At 50.7% G+C, this 16,971-nt stretch overlaps 1 long non-coding RNA gene across 2 annotated transcripts; it reads left to right on the top strand.

Moving 5' to 3' along the window:
• The first annotated feature begins 2,690 nt into the window (after window positions 1-2,690).
• LOC116593824 lies at window positions 2,691-8,858 on the top strand. Of its 2 annotated transcripts, none has more exons than XR_004286961.1 (3): window positions 2,691-2,783; window positions 8,195-8,266; window positions 8,643-8,858. It is a non-coding gene; the product is annotated as an uncharacterized LOC116593824 (long non-coding RNA). The 2 variants fall into 2 exon arrangements; XR_004286960.1 differs by lacking the exon at window positions 2,691-2,783 and adding an exon at window positions 6,776-6,862.
• Window positions 8,859-16,971: the final 8,113 nt, after the last annotated feature.

The raw sequence follows: 16,971 nt of genomic DNA, 5'->3' as shown, positions 1-16,971 counted from the left end.
AGAGGTAGCAGAAAAATGTAAGAGGCAGAAGGTGAAGTGGGAAAGGTTGGTGAGATCCAGATCAAGAAGGGCCTTGAAGGCTATGAAGAGTTTGTACTTCCCTGGTACTCAACTTTATTTTGCACCAGGTATGCTGGGGAACATGTTACGAATGCAGGTGCCCAAGTGGCACCCCCATTTGCAGAATAATATTTTCTGGTATTGGGGTCTGGGCCTCCATTTTTAAAAATTTTTAAAGATTTATTTATTTATTTTAGAGAGAGAAAGTATGAGTGGGAGGGGCAGAGGGAGAGGGAGAGAGAGAATCTCAAGCCAACTCCTTGCTAAGCCTGGAACCCAAGGCGAGGCTCAATCTCATAACCCTGAGATCACAACCTGGGCCAAAACCAGGAGTCAGATGTTTAATGGACTGTGCCACCCAGGCACCCCTGGGTCTCCATTTATAACAAGTTCCCCAGGGGTGCACCAAAGGCAGATGGGTACTGTTTCAGAATCTGGAGAGACATTGAAGCTTGGAGCAAGACAGCGCCATGATCATTTTGCTTTTTGGCAAGACTACTCTCTTGTAAAAGTATGAAGGGACAAGATTGGAGATTACCGTAACCATCTAGATAAGTGATAATGAATGCCTCAGCTAAGGGAGGAGAATAGGTGGAAATACAGGGAAGAACATAGATTCAAGGGAAATTCAGAAGTTAGAGTTGGCTGGTCTTGGTGTCCAATTGGATGTATGGGGAATGAAGAAGTAAGAATACCAACAATAATGACTAATAATCATTGAGCACCTGTGATGTAGCAGGCACAATTCTACATGCTTTATAGATATCATGATTTAGCTTCATAACAACCACATGAAGTAGAGTATAGTACCTCAGTTCTTCAGGTGACTCCTAGGTTTCTCATTTTGGAAGGGTGATGTTGTCCATCAGATGGGAATTATGAAAGGAAGTGAGGCCAGGAAGGTGGTGTTATAGAATGATTTCAGTTTGAAGCCTACTAATTTTGAGACTTGGGTGAGATCTAAGGTGGCATTTGGAAATGTGGTTCTGCAGCGCTCCTGAGAGTCTGGGAGCCATCACCCTGGAAGTGGATGAGATTGACCAGAAGAGGTTAAAGCCAAGGCTCTCCATCTGACTTCTGTGGATGGATTTCCTGACTACATGTGGTTGGACTTCCTGCCTCTTGAGTTATATAGGAGATGCTGGTGATCTGTGATTGTGCCAATGAGTGTGTGTGGCCCACCAAAAAGATAAAGGTTGACAGATACAGGCGGGAGTCAGATAGAGAGGATTCAAGAATGAAGACTGCAAACGAATGGCCCGAGGGATTGGAAGTAGAAGATGTCAGGAGGCCAAGGAAATAGTCTTTCAAGAAAGATGAAAAGGTCAGTGGTGTCCAGTCCAATATCCTAGGTAGGTCAAGTAAGAGAAACTTGAAAAGAGTCCACCAAATTCAGCTATTAGTTGATCGTTAGTGCATTTTTTTTTTTTTTAAGATTTCCTTTATTTATTTGAAAGAGAGAGCGAGAGTGAGCATGCGAATGTGGGGGGAGGGTTAGAGGGCAGAGGGACAGGGAGAATCTCAAGCAGACTTCCCCAAGAACACAAGAGAACGACTGGGGCCCGATCTCAAGGCCCTGAGATCATGATTTAAGTCAATGATCAGGTGTCCCTGATCATTAGTGGTTTTACAGATTTCCATGGCTGGTGGCTGGAGGGGGTTAGATAGGGTGAGGTGAGAATTGAGGATGAATGAGGTCTCTTCTTTGAGAGGCTTGGCTATGGACAGAGAGGTGTCAAGAGTCAAGGATGATTCCCCTCCCCTCTCCCCTTCCCATTCTTCTTCTTCTCTTTTTTTTTTTTTTTTTAAGGAGGAGAGACTTGCACATGGATACAGGAAGAGGGGAGAAATCCGTGGCCATGGGGTAGCAGGACTGAGAGAAGAGCTGCTTGATGGAGTCAGCTCTCAGGGGGTAGAGTTGAGAGCGCATGTAGAAGACCTGGCCCTGAGCGCGGCGAGGGCCACCTCCAAGAAGGAGTTACGGGTGACTGTGAATACAGACAACAGGCGAGGGGGGCATTAAGCAGTGGGTGCCAGCCATGGAAGCCCCTTCAGACTCCAGGAGTTTATGAGTCTGGTGCCTGGCAGAGGGGGAGGTGTGATGACGTATCTTTGAAGCTGAGGAGACACCCTCTTCTGTCTTTTCCTTAGCCTGGGACGCCCTCCTTCTGTTCTGTCTTGTCCTCCTCCAGGAAGCCTTCCTGGACTGACACCTCCACTCTGCCCCTCCTAGCAGCTGGTTCAGCTCCCCATTCCTTCCTTGTCCCAGCAGAGGCCAAGAGCTACCCCCTGGTTCAGTATCTGTCTGTGTCTGGCCTCTGGAGAGAAAGCACCCGGAGGGGGAGGGGAGGGGATGAAAACACATGTGAGTCTGTAAAATGGGTGGCTTCTTTCTCAGGGCTGCCTTTCCCAAGCTCTCGGGATGAGCTTTGGCTGGCCACAAGGGGGTGCTCGGCCAGAGAAGGCCTGGCTGGCATGGTCTGGGCAGTCGGCTCAGTTGGCAGGCTGGCATCCGGGGCCCTACTCTGGCTGGGACCTTTGCTCCCTACACCGATGGCCCTGGCCTCTGTTGCCATGGCTGCCATTTAGTTTCGGGTAAACAGAGCACTTCCTCCTCCTCCTGTCCAGCTTACTGACATGCAAGTGTCTCTCCAGGGCTGGGCTGGAATTTCAAGCGTGCAGCGCCCCCCCCCCCCCCCCAATTCTTGGGAAGGCACAAGGTGGTGAGTCACCGAATTTAGGTTTCTTTCTACCACCTCACTGTTATCTGGTTGCCCCTGCCTGCTCCCCACCTGCCCCGCCTATTTCCTGCTGGAATTGGAGAGGGATGGAGATAAGGTCTGGGACTCATTTGGTCTATCAAACTGGGTGGTGGGGTGTAGGGAGGAGTCCTCCCAACCTGGATTACCTCCTTGGGGCTGTTTCTGGGCTGTAGAGACCTTCCCAAGGCCTATCCAATCCCTGGTATCAATGAGAATAATCGCAGCCTCTTTTCTCCCTTATCTTCTGGATCCTGGGGGCCCAGGGTGAAGGAGAGGAGGACATAGGAAAATAGGAATGTGGGGGAGAGGAAATAGGGATCAGAGGGGAGATGAGGACTTGTTGGGATAGAATAGAATCAGAGAACCATTCATTCCTTCCTTCTGTGAATTGAACCAATTTCTGTGCTGGGGACTGAGCAAAACAGAAATGTAGAAGGCAGGAGCCTGATTTTGAGCCTGCAGTAGGTGCTGGTGTCAGGACCCTGGACTTGAAATTTGGGGACTCTGTTTGAAGACCCAGTTACTAGTTGCTGGGCAATTTACCGTAATGACACTGAACCCCCAAGGTCATTGTGAGGACCGAATGAGACAAATACGGGAGACTGCCCCATTAGCCCATGTTCAAGGCATATTAGATGCCTGTGGATCAGGTTTCCAATGAGGGAAGTGCTCAGGCAAGGGTGACCCAACCCAGGGGTAAAACAAAGGCTCATTTTGGGGGGTCTCAGTGGGAGTGGTGACTTCCAACAGTTGTGACCAGGGCAGGTTGTATGGGCAGATGCCCGGTGTGTGATTTTCATTCAGTAAATGTTTGCAGAATGAATGGGGTATGCTGGAGCCAGGGTAGGCAGGAGGGATAAGATTTCAGCAGGTGCAGGTGACAGGGAGGTACTGTGAGAGGGAAGGGCAGGGCCCCAGGGCTGGGGCAGGGAGGCAGCCAGTGCCAGGCAGGGCTCAGATCAGCCAGAGGAGGAGTTTGACCTTTATTCCGAAGGCAATGGGAGGCTCTGAACTGGGGAGTGACTGGATCAAAGTTGTGTTTATGGAGGATCAGTCTGGCTGAGCCTGGCCAGAGGACAACTTAGAGCAAAGCTACTGGGGGAGTTAGAGGGGAACGAGACGGACCGAGGGAGGATGCGTACATGTCTTGGAGCTTCAGGCCGGGTGACGTCAGCTCCCCCTCCACTCTGCAAAGGGCCGGTTCACACCTGTAGGTCTCCAGGACCCATCTCACCTGCCTGCAAGAAGGAGGAGGGAACATCACAGAGAGGTAGAGAATTTCTCAGGGACACAGAGAGCAAGGCCACACCGCCTCCTGCCTCCTCATCCCTCTAAGGGACTGGGAGCCCAGCTTAGGGTATGGGTGTGGTGGGGAAGACAGGTCTGGAGCTAGAACCTGGGTCCTTTGCATTTTGGGTCCTGCTCCCATCCTCTAAGAGGAAGGGTAAGTCAATGTGTTGGAGATGTGCCTGGGTGCCTCAGTCGGTTAAGCATCTGACTTGATTTTGGCCAAGGTATAATGATCTCAAGGTCCTGGGACTGAGCCCCGCATTAGGCTCTGGGCTTAGCTTGGAGTCTGCTTGTCCTTTTCCTTCTGCTCCTCCCCCCACTCACTGGCTCTGTCTCTAAAATAAGTAAACACAATCTTTTTTTTTTTTTTAAAAGACTTTGTTTGCTCATTTGACCGAGAGAGAGAAGGCGAGAGAAGGAACACAAGCAGGGGAAGGGGGAGAGGGAGAAGCAGGCTTCCTGCTGAGCAGGGAGCCCGATGCGGGGCTTGATCCCAGGACCCTGGGATCACAACCCAAGCCAAAAGCTCCATGACTGAGCCACCCAAGTGCCCCTAAATAAATAAAATCTTAAAAAAAAAAAAAAAAGAAAAAGAAAAAGAAAAAAGCTAGAGAAATAGGTACTGGTGACAGAGAGAGAGGACCCATTACGTTCGAGCTGGGCGCAAACCCCAGAGCTCAATAGCAGGAGGCTGAGATGACAGTGCTGTCCAGCCCTGGGACAGAATTTCCCTGGCTGGGGTTGGGGGCGTGGGACATTTCTGGCTTGGAGCTGGCTAGTAGGAGTTTGACACCCTTAGCCGTTGCTGGGACCAGTCCTCCTGATCCATCTCTTCTCCCCCTTTGCTCCCAACCTCCTTTGGTCCCATCTTCTGTTGGACCCCACACCCAGGAGGCATGTTGCCCAGGCCCACCATCCCGGCAGCACCCCCAGCTCTGACTCAGTCTGAGTTCCTGGGAACCCAGAGATAGCCAGTTTTGCTCTCCAGAGATTGGGAGATAAGGTTTATGATCCTGGATGGGCCCATTCCTAGTGAGGGAGTCTCTTCTATAGACCTATACCTCTAATTGCATTCCTCTGGGGGCCTGACCTTGCCTGCCTGACTCAGCCCCCTGCTAGGAATTACAGACCCTCTGAGAGCAACACTTGCAGAACCTGCCAGACCTTCTTCCTTTCGGTCATTTCCCCATTGTCCCAGCCAGACTGTGCTCTTGCCCCCTGGAGGCCTGCTGCCCCCACACTCCTCCATTCCTTGGCTTCTGGGCAGGCCTGGCCCCATCGAAGTCTGAGTGGGGAGTTCTAGCACGGCAGCTCCTTCAAAGGAGTACCCCCTGCCCTAGTCACTCATTGTTACTCTTAGGATTCCTTAGATGAGCCAGTCCTTCTTCTAGTCTAACCTTTCCCCCTTTCAATGCTCAGTGAAAGAGAGGATGCTGTCCCATCTGTCTTCTGCCTAGTCCTGTGATAGGAGGGAGCTATGAGTGACTGCAGAGTGTGTGTGTGGGGGGAGTGTGCTTCACCACAGTGCCCTTTCACGGAGGGAGGGAGATGAAAGACAAGAGGAAGGGGGAGATTCTGGAGAGGAGTTTGTGGTTTTCTCTCATCACAGTAGGGGTCTGATATAGGGACTTTAGGAGGCCAAGAAAAACTCTGACAACTACTGTCATCCCATAATTTGCTTGACAGATGAGCGAACAAAAGCTGAGAGCCCAAATCAAGTAGGATTTTAAGTTCACTGCTGTCTCTTCTATGAAGAAATGATCACAGAGAGGGAACTCTGGGAAATTCAAAGTTCTAAAAACCAAATTGATTGATTGATTGATTGATTGGGTGGGGAGGGGTAGAGGAGGGGGAGAAGCAGTCTCCCTGCTCAGCACAGAGCCCAACTTGGGGCTCCATCTCATGACCCTGAGATCATGACCTGATCTGAAGTCAAGAGTCAGATGCTTAACCGACTGAACCACCCAGATACCCCCAAACCAAATTAATATAAATGAAATTAAAGGAATTCCAGAAATAAATGGTACTGCTCCTTCTTTATACAGACACAACTGTAGCTCAGAGAGGGGAAGTGACTTGTCCAGTGTCACGCAGCAATTTGGAGACTGAGTTGAGATTAGAACACATATGATTTGATTTCCAAGTTTATGTTTTTCAGCTATTCTATGTTGTTCTAAGGATTGTTTAAAAATAAGTATCAGAGCCACTTCATTTCATTTAATCACAAATCCAAGATCACTGAGTGGCAGTAGGAAGTGCAGAAGTGAAAGGACTTGAGAGTGTGGCAGCTCCCAGGGTGAGGAGGAAGGATGGAGAGCTGGGAGGTATGCCAGTCAGCTTCTCAGCTGTTCTGGAATTCCTGGGTCTTCCCAGATCAGCAGGGGCCAACTTGGCAGGGCTTCCCTTCTGGAAGTCATCTTCCTTTATCAGAGGTGCTGGCTGATAGGAGTCAAGACTTTCATGCTGGCCTGGAGAATCTACATGGCTATCTCCTGCCTCTCTCAGCTTGGCTCTGGCTAGACTGGGGGGCCTGGGAAACCTCACTTTGGGTTTCAGAGCTAGAAGGGTTGAATTGAATTCTGATTGTGACACTCCAGTGCTTTGTGACCTTAGGGAATATTTTGAAACTTTCTGAGCTTCCCTATCATAAAGGTGTAAAATGAGGCTATCTGTATTTTCCCTGTAGGCTTACGTGTGAAGATTGAATGGGGCTATAAAAAGTCTATGGTGTGGGGAGTGCCTGACATCTGGTATGATCTTGGAGGGAGAGGGAGGCAGGGAGGAGGGACATGGCTTGGGAGGCAGACAGGGCCCAGTTCAGCCTCTACCAGCTGCTCCAAGCTTTCCTTCACCTCCAGACTGTTCCTTCAGCTCTAAAATGGAGATAATGTTTATTTCATAGTTTCCATAAGGATTAAAAGTTGTCTTTACTGTCTTAGGGGAACTCCTAGTCCCCTGGGGGTGCCTGAACCCACACCCCAGTCTGGCAGACCAGGTCAGAGCCGAGGGTGTCTAATCATAGTGTGGGCTTAGAGGGCTGGAAAGAAAGCCTTGGAGGTCTGGGAGGGCTTCCTGAAGGAGGTACCTGGGGTAGAGCCAGGCTGGAGGGACAGAGAGAGAGAGAAAGAAGGAGAATCCCTAGATCCCTAGGCTGGTGACCTGCAGGGGGTGGGAGGAGAGAGATTGCGATTTTTTTGGAGCTGGCTGCTACGAGGAACAGGGTCCAGCCATGGGTGGGAGGGGGTGGCTGGGGGTGGAGGGTCAGTGTGGCTGGTTATGCGGGCCATGGGAACCACGGACCCATGGATCTAGGAGGAAGCCTGGGGAGTTTGACTTCTGCAGCTGGACTCTTCCGAGTCAGAAGCACAGATATGGGAGGAAAATGGCCCTCTCCTTGGGAAGGACTTTCTCTCCTCTGCCTCCTAGGGGCTGGAGGCTGCTTCCACAGCCCAGGCTTCTCTTAGTTTCCTGAGATGAATCACCTGGGAAACCTGAGGAGTCAAGGAAGGAGATGAGGCAGCCCCTGGCCTTGGGGAATAGATGGCTTTAGCCTGAATTCTGTTGGGAAGGCAGAAACATATGACTTGTTGCCCTTGGGAGCTTGACTAATACTTTCCTGACTAATACTTTGGCCTAGCCCCCCATTGCCCCACCTTCCAAGCCCATTCCTACCTTCCAGGTCAGCAGATTTGCCCCAAGACCTATGAATGAGTCTCTGTGTCTTGCTTTGGGGTTACCTTGAGCCTTAGAGACCAGGGAATCTGGGGTGGGGGGTAGGTTGGTCACTGAGTGGTAGGTAGCAGGGCTTTCTTGGCCCCCGAGCTGCTCATTTGTGAACTCATTCATCCTATGTTTGGTGGAGTGCCTGCTAGGCATTTTCCAATGCTGTAAATCTGGCCAACAACAAGACTATGTCCCTGCCTTCATGGGAGAGGTCCCCTAAGTCTGTCAGAATCCATTCAATAGGAGAGGTATCTAGAGGTTCTACAAATACTAGTCAAATGAATACAATATATATTTTTCAAATTGCTAACTAAAAGAGGAAAAATGTCTTTGGACCATTTCTTCTGGCTTATCCACAGGACAGCTTCCCTCGATGGAGGTAACTGGATACTGACTCTATGGGAGAGCAGCGCTGGAAAGAGCATGCTCAGGTGTGGACTTACTCCAGACTCAAGGTCAAGTCCTGAAGGACATTCCGTTTCCACACCTGTGAAACGGGCTTAATGGAATCCTCCTCATGGGTTATTTTAGGATATCCAATAATGTAGGCAAGAGCTCTGACACTTTGATGTTAGTGGGAACCCCATAAATGAGAGCTGCCCCCATGAGCCCCACCATTCCCACCACCGCCATCACTGCCACCATCGCTGGCAGGGAACGGAGCCCTGGGTTGAAAGAGGGCAAAGGCAAGCTGTTTCCCTGGGCAGGGGTCAGTTTGCATGGCTGGCTCCCTAGGAATTGGATTTGCAAGCTTCTGTTTTGCATGTTGGCAGATTTTTGCATGCTCCCCTTTATTACTCCTTCTAGAGTCTTCCTTATGGCCCCAGTTGCCACCTCCCTCTAGTGACCCTCAGCCCTTTGGAACCAGCCGGCACTCTCTCCCACCTTGGCACCTACTACCGTCGGTTGGGCAGGCACTTCGGAGGGCACAAAAATGAGTGAGATGCTGTTCCATCCTGCAAGGGGGTGACCAGGACTTAAATTCTTACAAGGCCACTGTGTCAAAGCGGGTGTTGGCACAAGTTCCGGGTGGGGGTGGGATGGGGAGAAGGGGCTGCTGGCCGGGGTGGGGGGATGGGGGGGTAGGGGTTGGGTGGGGAAAGCTGCTGGAGGGAGGCTTTAGGAAAGGTAGGGGATAAGCATGGAGCAGTGGCTAGGGTCCAGCTAACACTGACTGACCTGCTGCTGCCAAGCCCTGGTCCCCTATCTCCTGTTCACCTCAACCCTCTTGGCTGGCTGCCATTGTCTGCATCTTCAGCTGAGAAAAAGGAACATTCAGAGAGATTCAGTCCCTTGCCCAACTTCACATGCTTAGGAAGTGGCTCCCCAATTCTTCTTCTTTTTTTTTTTTTTAATTTTTTTGGGAAAGATTATTTATTTATTTGACAGAGAGAGACACAGTGAGAGAAGGAACAGAAATTAGGGGAGGGGAGAGTGAGAAGCAAGCTCCCCGCTGAGCATGGGAGCAAGGAGCCCCAAGTGGGGCTTGATCCCAGGATCCTGAGATCATGACCCGAGCTGAAGGATATCCAATAATGTAGGCAAGAGCTCTGACACTTTGATGTTAGTGGGAAGGCAGACGCTTAACAACTGAGCCACCCAGGCACCCTCCCCAATTCTTCTGATTGCATTCATTCTCCTGTGGCTTTCTGTCACCCCTGGCTGTGGGACAGGGGAACATGTGTGGGGACAGTGCCAGCCATGAGGAATCCGTGGGGTTCAGATTCCATTTCTTCTCCTCACAGCTGAGTGAACTTGGGGGCACTTTTCTTTCCCTGCCCAACAGGGAAGGTTTTTGTGAGTTTAAAGGAGGTGCAGTGCACGGTGCCCACCGTAGGCCCTCAGAACACGCCCCCCCTGATGCTAGAATCCCTGTGGCCTTCTGCTTGAGCCCATCCTCACGCAGAACAAGTCACAACTTCCCAGAAGATGATGCAGATTCCACTTGCACAAGGCTCGAACTTTTGGAAAGCCTTAGCTCCCAGGGACAAGTCTCTCTCTGGGGCTTCTCCCTGCTGATTCTAGCTGTCTTTCCTGGGCTGTGAAGATGAATGTCCCCCCTTTCTCCTAGGGGTCCAGCCTCTTCTCCTCCAGGACTCAAATCCTTAGTCCTGGGGTTGTGTGTCTGTCTCGAGGGCTTCTCATCTCCCCATGGTCCCAGGCATCTCCTTGCTTTGGCTTCCATGAATCCAGCCCCCAGCCCAAGTCAGACAAGAGTCAGACCCAGTTCTCCCGGCACGTCATGGTCAATGGCGAGCAAATGGGCTCTCCCACGCTTGCGTCTGCAAGTCAGACAAGAGTCAGACCCAGTTCTCCCGGCACGTCACGGTCAGTGGCGAGCAAATGGGCTCTCCCACGCTTGCGTCTGCTGCCGAGGACCGTGGAGGGTTTTGTGGCGGCCTCTTTGTGCTGTGGCCGCAGGGAAGGTGTGCTCTCGTGTGCACCTGGGATGAACAGTGGTAAGGAGGCAGGGGCAAAGCACCTGTTCCAGGGAGGGTCTGCACATTCACTCCACGTCCCTCACGCTGGGCTGGTGCCCTGCCAGGCGGAGGCTGGCACGGAGATCAGAACCAGACACTTAGAAGACTCTGCCCTCTCTGCAAGGAGGTGTGGTCTGATGCGGGTAGGCTGACCATAATGGTAGGGGGAGGTCCAGCGGCTACGACAAATGCACAAAGTGCATGCACCCATCTGGCAGGAGCAGAAGGTGCTAGGGGGAAGCAGAGAGCTGCCAGAAGTACAGCTGAGTCATCTCCTGGCTTCCCTTCACCTTGGACTTGGCCCTGCAATCAACCTCCACATCCTGTTGGTTCTTCCTTCTTACCAAAGCTCGATTCTATGCCTGCCTTCCCACTCCACGGCTCCTGCCATACCACACAGCTCCTCAGGAGCCTTCTGCAAGAGCCCCACACCGCCGCCCATCCCTCCCCTCTCCAGTCTGGCCTCTGCCATCTCACCTGCCTACACAGTTCACTTTCTCTTGCTCAAGCTTTCACCTCATGCTTTCACCCTGTCACCTTCCTGCCGCACACCTTCACGGGACTCTGCAATGTACGGGATAAACTGTCTTGCTTTTGAAACCCTCAGTCCCACCTGCCTCCTCACCACCGGTCTTTCCTCTCATTCCATAGGATTCTGGTTCTGGTCCAGTGAGTCCTCACATTCCTAGATCTTTTCATCCATACTCTTGTTTTGTGAAAACTCAGTCAAGCCCAAATCTATTTTATTATAATTTTTCCCTGTTCTTTAAAGATTTTATTTGTGAGGTGCCTGGGTGTCTCAGTCATTAAGTATCTGCCTTCGGCTCACGTCATGATCCCAGGGTCCTGGGATTGGAGCCCTGTGTCGATGGGCTCCTTGCTCAGGGGCAGTCAGCTTCTCCCTCTGCCCCCTCCCCGCTCATGCGTGCGTTCTCCTCATCTCTGTCTCTCTCAAATATATAAATAAAATCTTAAAAAAATTTTTTTTATTTGTTTATTTGTCAGAGAAACAGAGCACAAGTGGGGGGTGGGGGTAGAGGGGGCCAGAGAAGCAGACCCCCCGTGGAGCAGGGAACCTGATGTGGGGCTCAGTCCTAGGACTCTGGGATCATGACCTTGGTGGAAGGCAGAGGCTTAACCAACTGAGCCACCCAGGAGCCCCTAGCCCAGACCTATTTTTTTTTTTTTAATTTTATTTATTTATTTATTTGACAGAGACATAGCGAGAGAGAGAACACAAGGAGGGGGAGTGGGAGAGGGAGAAAGCAGGCTTCCTGCTGAGCAGGGAGCCGGACGCTGGGCTTGATCCCAGGTCCTCGGGACCATGACCAGAGCCGAAGGCAGATGCCGAACGACTGAGTCACCCAAGCGCCCCTAGCCCAGACCTATTTTAAAACAGCTCTTCCCTTCCTTTGGAGTCCTAGCAGCATATGTCTGGATCACTTATTTTTCTGAAATCAATATTCACTGATAAGGTACATTGACAAAGGTAGGCTTTGGCCAGGCAGAATTTATATTTATACAAGGGCTCAGTGTGCACACCCATATCTTTATACCCCTGTGGCCCTCTAGATTTCCACTCCTTTCTCTGTGTACATTCAGGTTAGTGTAGGCAGTGAACACCTGTTGTTTTTAATCCATCCAACAGACATCTCTTCCACCTTTTTTGGTGAATCACCTGTTTCCGGTCCCTTCTATTATATGGGTTGGGTGGGGTTGACCGCCCTTCTCCAGGGACTGGCCTTGAGCAAGATCTGGTCTAGTCCAGATTTGCAGTCTTCTGGTCCCCAGGCCATAGCGATTGGTTCCTAGATGAGCACGTGACCTAAACCAGCCCTGTGAGAGTCAGCCTTGCAGCTTTAGCTGGAAGGGTTGGGGAAGAGGTCCTCCTTTGGTGGTCATCCTTGCAGCAGCACGGGGCTGATCTGCCCCAGAAGGAAGCTAACACGGAGGAAAACTGGAAAAGTAGAGGAAGACAGTTCTGATGCCGTCCTGGAGCCCCTCATTTTGGCCATGCCAAAAGTCACATCCACCCCTGGTCCTCCCAGGTGTGTGAGCAAATAAATGATCTCTTACACTGAAACCCGTGTGAGTTGGATCTCAGTCACTTGCAGTCAGGAGTTGTGAGCAATCATGTGTATCTGTGTGTTGGGGTGTGGATGATATGGCTGCTTGTGCATAGCGGGGTGGTGTACACTGAAGAGTGGTATGTATGTGGCTGTGATGGGTGGGCAAGGTGAGGGGAGGCACACACAGTTACGTGAGGGCAATGTGTATGTGTGTGTGTGTGTGTCTGCAGGCCAAGGACAAGTGACTAGCTGCATAGGCACGCGTGTGCATGGGTCCGGAGATGGCTTGTATAGGTTGAGGTTGTGTGTGCACAGGCGGGGGTGGGTGGGCATGGGTGGGGTTGTTCCTCCCGGCAGAGCACCTGCCTCCTGTGTGTCCTGGGGGCAGGAGTCCAGCTTTGTGTGTCTATGTACCCAGGGAGAATCCAGCCGTTGCTCAAACAAACAAACAAACAAACAAATAAAAAACAAAAAACTCTGTTTATTGTCATTACCTCTCCCCTTCACAGGAAAATCCTCATTATTTTGGGGCTGAAGCCAAATTCCTTAGAATCTCTGAATGATCTGTAGAATCATAAAACTTGTGGATGTTCTTGGAAAGGTCAGAAATATTAGAGGCTGTTGAGACCAACCCCTAACATCAGAGGAGGAAATCAAGACTTGGGCAGTGACACCTTGTTTTCACTTCCTCCTACCCCAGCAGGCAGGGTGGGGTCGGGCAAGGCTGGCATTGCGGCAGCTCGCTTTTGAGGAGATTGATCCTCTGTCCTGCCTCTCCATGGGCCGTGGTTGCTTTTATGGTGGGTGATTAACCTCAGGATGTGCCTAGATACCTAGGTATTTATGGCTCCCCTTGATGGGTGTCCTTGATCCCTGAGCCTTCTTCGTAAGGAGGGCTGTGCTCTAGCTGTTGGCACTCATTTCCTTCTTGTTCCTCCTGTAGCTTCTCACCTCCCCAAAACAGACTGGTGTCCCCAAGCCAAAGTGTCCCAGCCACCATGCTGGAGAGGCTGTAAGTATGCGAAGTCCTGGGGCCAATCAGCCCTCTGAATGTCTGAGTGGAGGCCTCAGGCAGCCATAGACTCTGGCCTGACCCCCTCTGGTCTCAAGCCGAGCCTTTCATTGACCCACGCCTGCCGTACATATGATCATTTCTTGTACACCATGATTCTTGATTGTGGAGAAGGTTAGGAATGGCCTAAGCATTGGCCCTATCCCTGGATGAGGTGGAGACAGGTAGAGCATCTCTCAGAGGACTATGCTTTGTGCAGGACTTTGCAGGACTTCCCCAGTGTTGTGTCACTTGCTTTTCTGTATCAGGCATAGAAGGTCATTACTACTGCATATCAAGAGAGCAGGAGAGGAGCCCTTCTCTTCACCCAGGGGTGGGATGGGTGTCTGGGCTAGCATGTTAGTGTGTGCCTAAACTGGAACTCTCTAGTGATACGGGGTAGCAGAGATTCAAATGTTCTTGTCCAACCCCATGTGGTGTGGATTATCTCCTTTATAAGCAGAGCCCTAGATTTTCCTGAGCATCTGGGGCTAGGCGGAGGGGGCTGAAAAATGGAGACTCAGAAGTTTTCATCCCAGACAAAAGTGACTTCAGGCAACGTGGAGGGTAAGGAAGCTCGCCTCAGCATGCTTCCCCATCCTCCGGCTTCCTTGGGGGACATTTGGACCCAGTGCTGACGCTCTGCTCCTCTCATCCTCAGTCCTTCTCTTAGGCCCTGCCTGGCTAGTGCTGGTTTGCTGACCTGAAGACCGTCTCTCTCTCTCTCTCTTTTTTTTTTTTTTTTAAGATTTTTATTAATTTATTTGACAGAGAGAGACACAGTGAGAGAGGGAACATGAGCAGGGGGAGTGGGAGAGGGAGAAGCAGGTTTCCCACAGAGCAGGGAGCCTGATGTGGGACTCAATCCCAGGACACTGGGATCATGACCTGAGCCAAAGGCAGACATTTAGCGCCTGAGCCACCCAGGCACCCCTGAAGACCGTCTTTTGGCTGTTAACCCAACATACAAATTTCCTTGCTCCTCATCACAGCAGTGAAGTATGATACAGTGGTGTACAGCTGGAGAAAGAGTGTCTAGCACTTGGGCATGTTTCTTACCCTCATCTGGTTAAAATGGTGGTTATGACATCTACTTTTCTTATGAAGATTAAAGGAATTAATGTTTATAAGGCCTTTTTCAAAAAATTATTTTAAAGATTTTTATTTATTTATTTGAGAAAGGGTAAGAGCAAGAGAGATCACAGAGGGAAAGGGAGAAGCAGACACCCTGCTGAGCAGGGAGCCTGATGGGGGGCTCGGTCCCAGGACCTGGAGATCATGACCTGAGCCCAAATCAAGAGTTGGACACTTAATGGACTGAACCATCCAGGCACCTCTGTAAGGCCTTTTTTTTTTTTTTTTGTACGATGTAAATATCCTTAATAAAGTATTTGAAGTCATTAATGACCAGTGAAGGTCATTAGGGACCCAGTTCTCTCTAGCACGTGCCCAGTATATAGTTAGCCACCCATGCACTGAATTAGTGATGAAGGACTCTTAACGATCACTGTTCAATCCAGACCTTCAGGATACACCTTGCCTTGGCCAAAGGAGGCTCTCACTTGTACATAACTGGTGTGAAAGGAACCAAAAAGCTATCTCCCCAGACTTTTTAGGCTGGTGCCTGATAAGCAAATGAATAGATGAATGAATGAATGGGTGAATAAAAGCAGGAGGAAATAAAGACCTTGGGTCCCAGCCCCTACTCCCTACCTTGGTCCTCAGGTTCCCTGGCAGGAAATTCAGAACAACAGACTTCTGGACAATAGTTCCATTGCCAAGCAGCCCAGGCTGGGATAGTTCTCAGGGCCAGAGGGTGGGGGTGGGCGTGGGGGCAGCAGCTGAGCCTCAGGTCCTGCTTTCTCTCCTCTCTCTTGCACTCCAGTCTGGTTACCTGAACCCACTGTTTGGGGAAATTTTTGTTTTTCCTGCAGCAGAGCTGTGGGAGGGCCTGTGTGACTCCTTCCCTAGGGTTCCTCCAGGGACTCATCCCTTCTGAGAAGCATTCTCCCGTGACGCTCTGCCTTCCATGTCCCATTACTCAGGTTCCCCACAGTGCTGTCCTCACAGCCATGAGCAGGCCCCTGTCAGGGCTTCTCTTAGCTTCTGTCTGTTTCCTTGACCAGCACTGTGGAATGTCAAGCTCTGAGGACTGGTCACTCTGTTTTCCTTCTTGAGGGGCAGGCATGTGATCCGCTGAAGACAGGGATATTATCCATCGAAGGAGGGCTCCTGCAGTGATCTGAGTTTGGGCTTTGAGCTATTTTCTCGGGGAAGAGAAGAGTATATTCCTGGAGGTCTTGGGGGTGGAACCAGAACTTAAGTCTGTGTTCAGCCTTGGCTCAGTGGAGGAAGCTTTCAAAAAATCCAGATGGATGACAGCTTGGATGATTTTGGTGTGCAAGCTCTGGACTGACCCTGAGTAAAGGGGAAAGAGTCCAACTTGATTCCTCCCACCTCGTCTTGACAGCCCACCCAATAGATGGCCTCTTCCAGTTTGATAGATGTGGAGATGAGGGTGTAGGATGTGAAAGGGGGCAGGAGACCTCATCATCTCCAGGCTGTTGGGTGGGGAGTGCAGAATGAATGGTCCCAAGATGTGCCACATTGGCAGGGGGATGATTTTGAGCTGAAAACAATCGAGGCCCAAAAGACTTGGAAGGAAACTTTGACGTCCCCCTAACTGCCTAAAGAATTTAGATAGAGGACCTACTCCAGGAAGGGAGCTATCGCCACAGATTACTGTATGAACTGGGGGTGGTAGACAGGGAGGAGTTTAGCAAAGTCTGTTAAAATTCCTCTTGGTGTCCCATGGTTTCCTTATGGCCCAGCAAACATTTGTTTACCAAATATTTACTCTTTTTCACCTTCCTGTGAATTGCTTTCCATCCCCCTTAAAAGTCCCAGACTCCTACAGCCTCCTCCTTAGTTCAGGATGACATATACACCTCATTTTGCCCAACTGTCTTTGGAATCTCTCATGTTTATGAGGATTCTGTTGGGCTGGCAGGAAGGGCTACCAAAGATGGCGAAAGTTCCTGCCACAAGACCTGAGCTCGGACAGGAGAACAAAGGCCCAAGCAGGAATCTGAGACCCCCGCCCTGGGCTCCTGTGGACCAATGGGATCCCGATGAGCAGGCGGAATATCCAAATAAGGGAAACTTGCCAAAAGACCCCTGAGCTTTCCCCAAGACCCCTTAAAAGCCCCCTCCTCCCTGCCTTGGGCGCGACTTCCCACTCTGCTTTCCAGAGTTGCGGAACCTCGCCGAGGGTGCCCACCTCCTCCCGGTGCAACTTTCTCGGCTCCCCTTCACCTGGGCCCTGAAACTTCACCGGAGAGAACCTTTAATAAACCTTGCCTTACACCCACTTCGCCTGGTGTGTTTATTTCGTCGGAAAACCTTACAGATTCCCCGTACGTAATTAAATTTGATTTCTCCTGTTAATGTGTCTCACATCAATTTAGTTCTTAGACTGGGAGAAGAATCTTGAAGCATAAAGGCAAATTTTTCTTCTTGGACAAGAATTTGTGTCT

This window comes from Mustela erminea, chromosome 6, assembly GCF_009829155.1.
Source record: "Mustela erminea isolate mMusErm1 chromosome 6, mMusErm1.Pri, whole genome shotgun sequence".
Classification (NCBI taxonomy): domain Eukaryota; kingdom Metazoa; phylum Chordata; class Mammalia; order Carnivora; family Mustelidae; genus Mustela; species Mustela erminea.
This window is presented reverse-complemented; position numbering and strand designations above follow the sequence as displayed.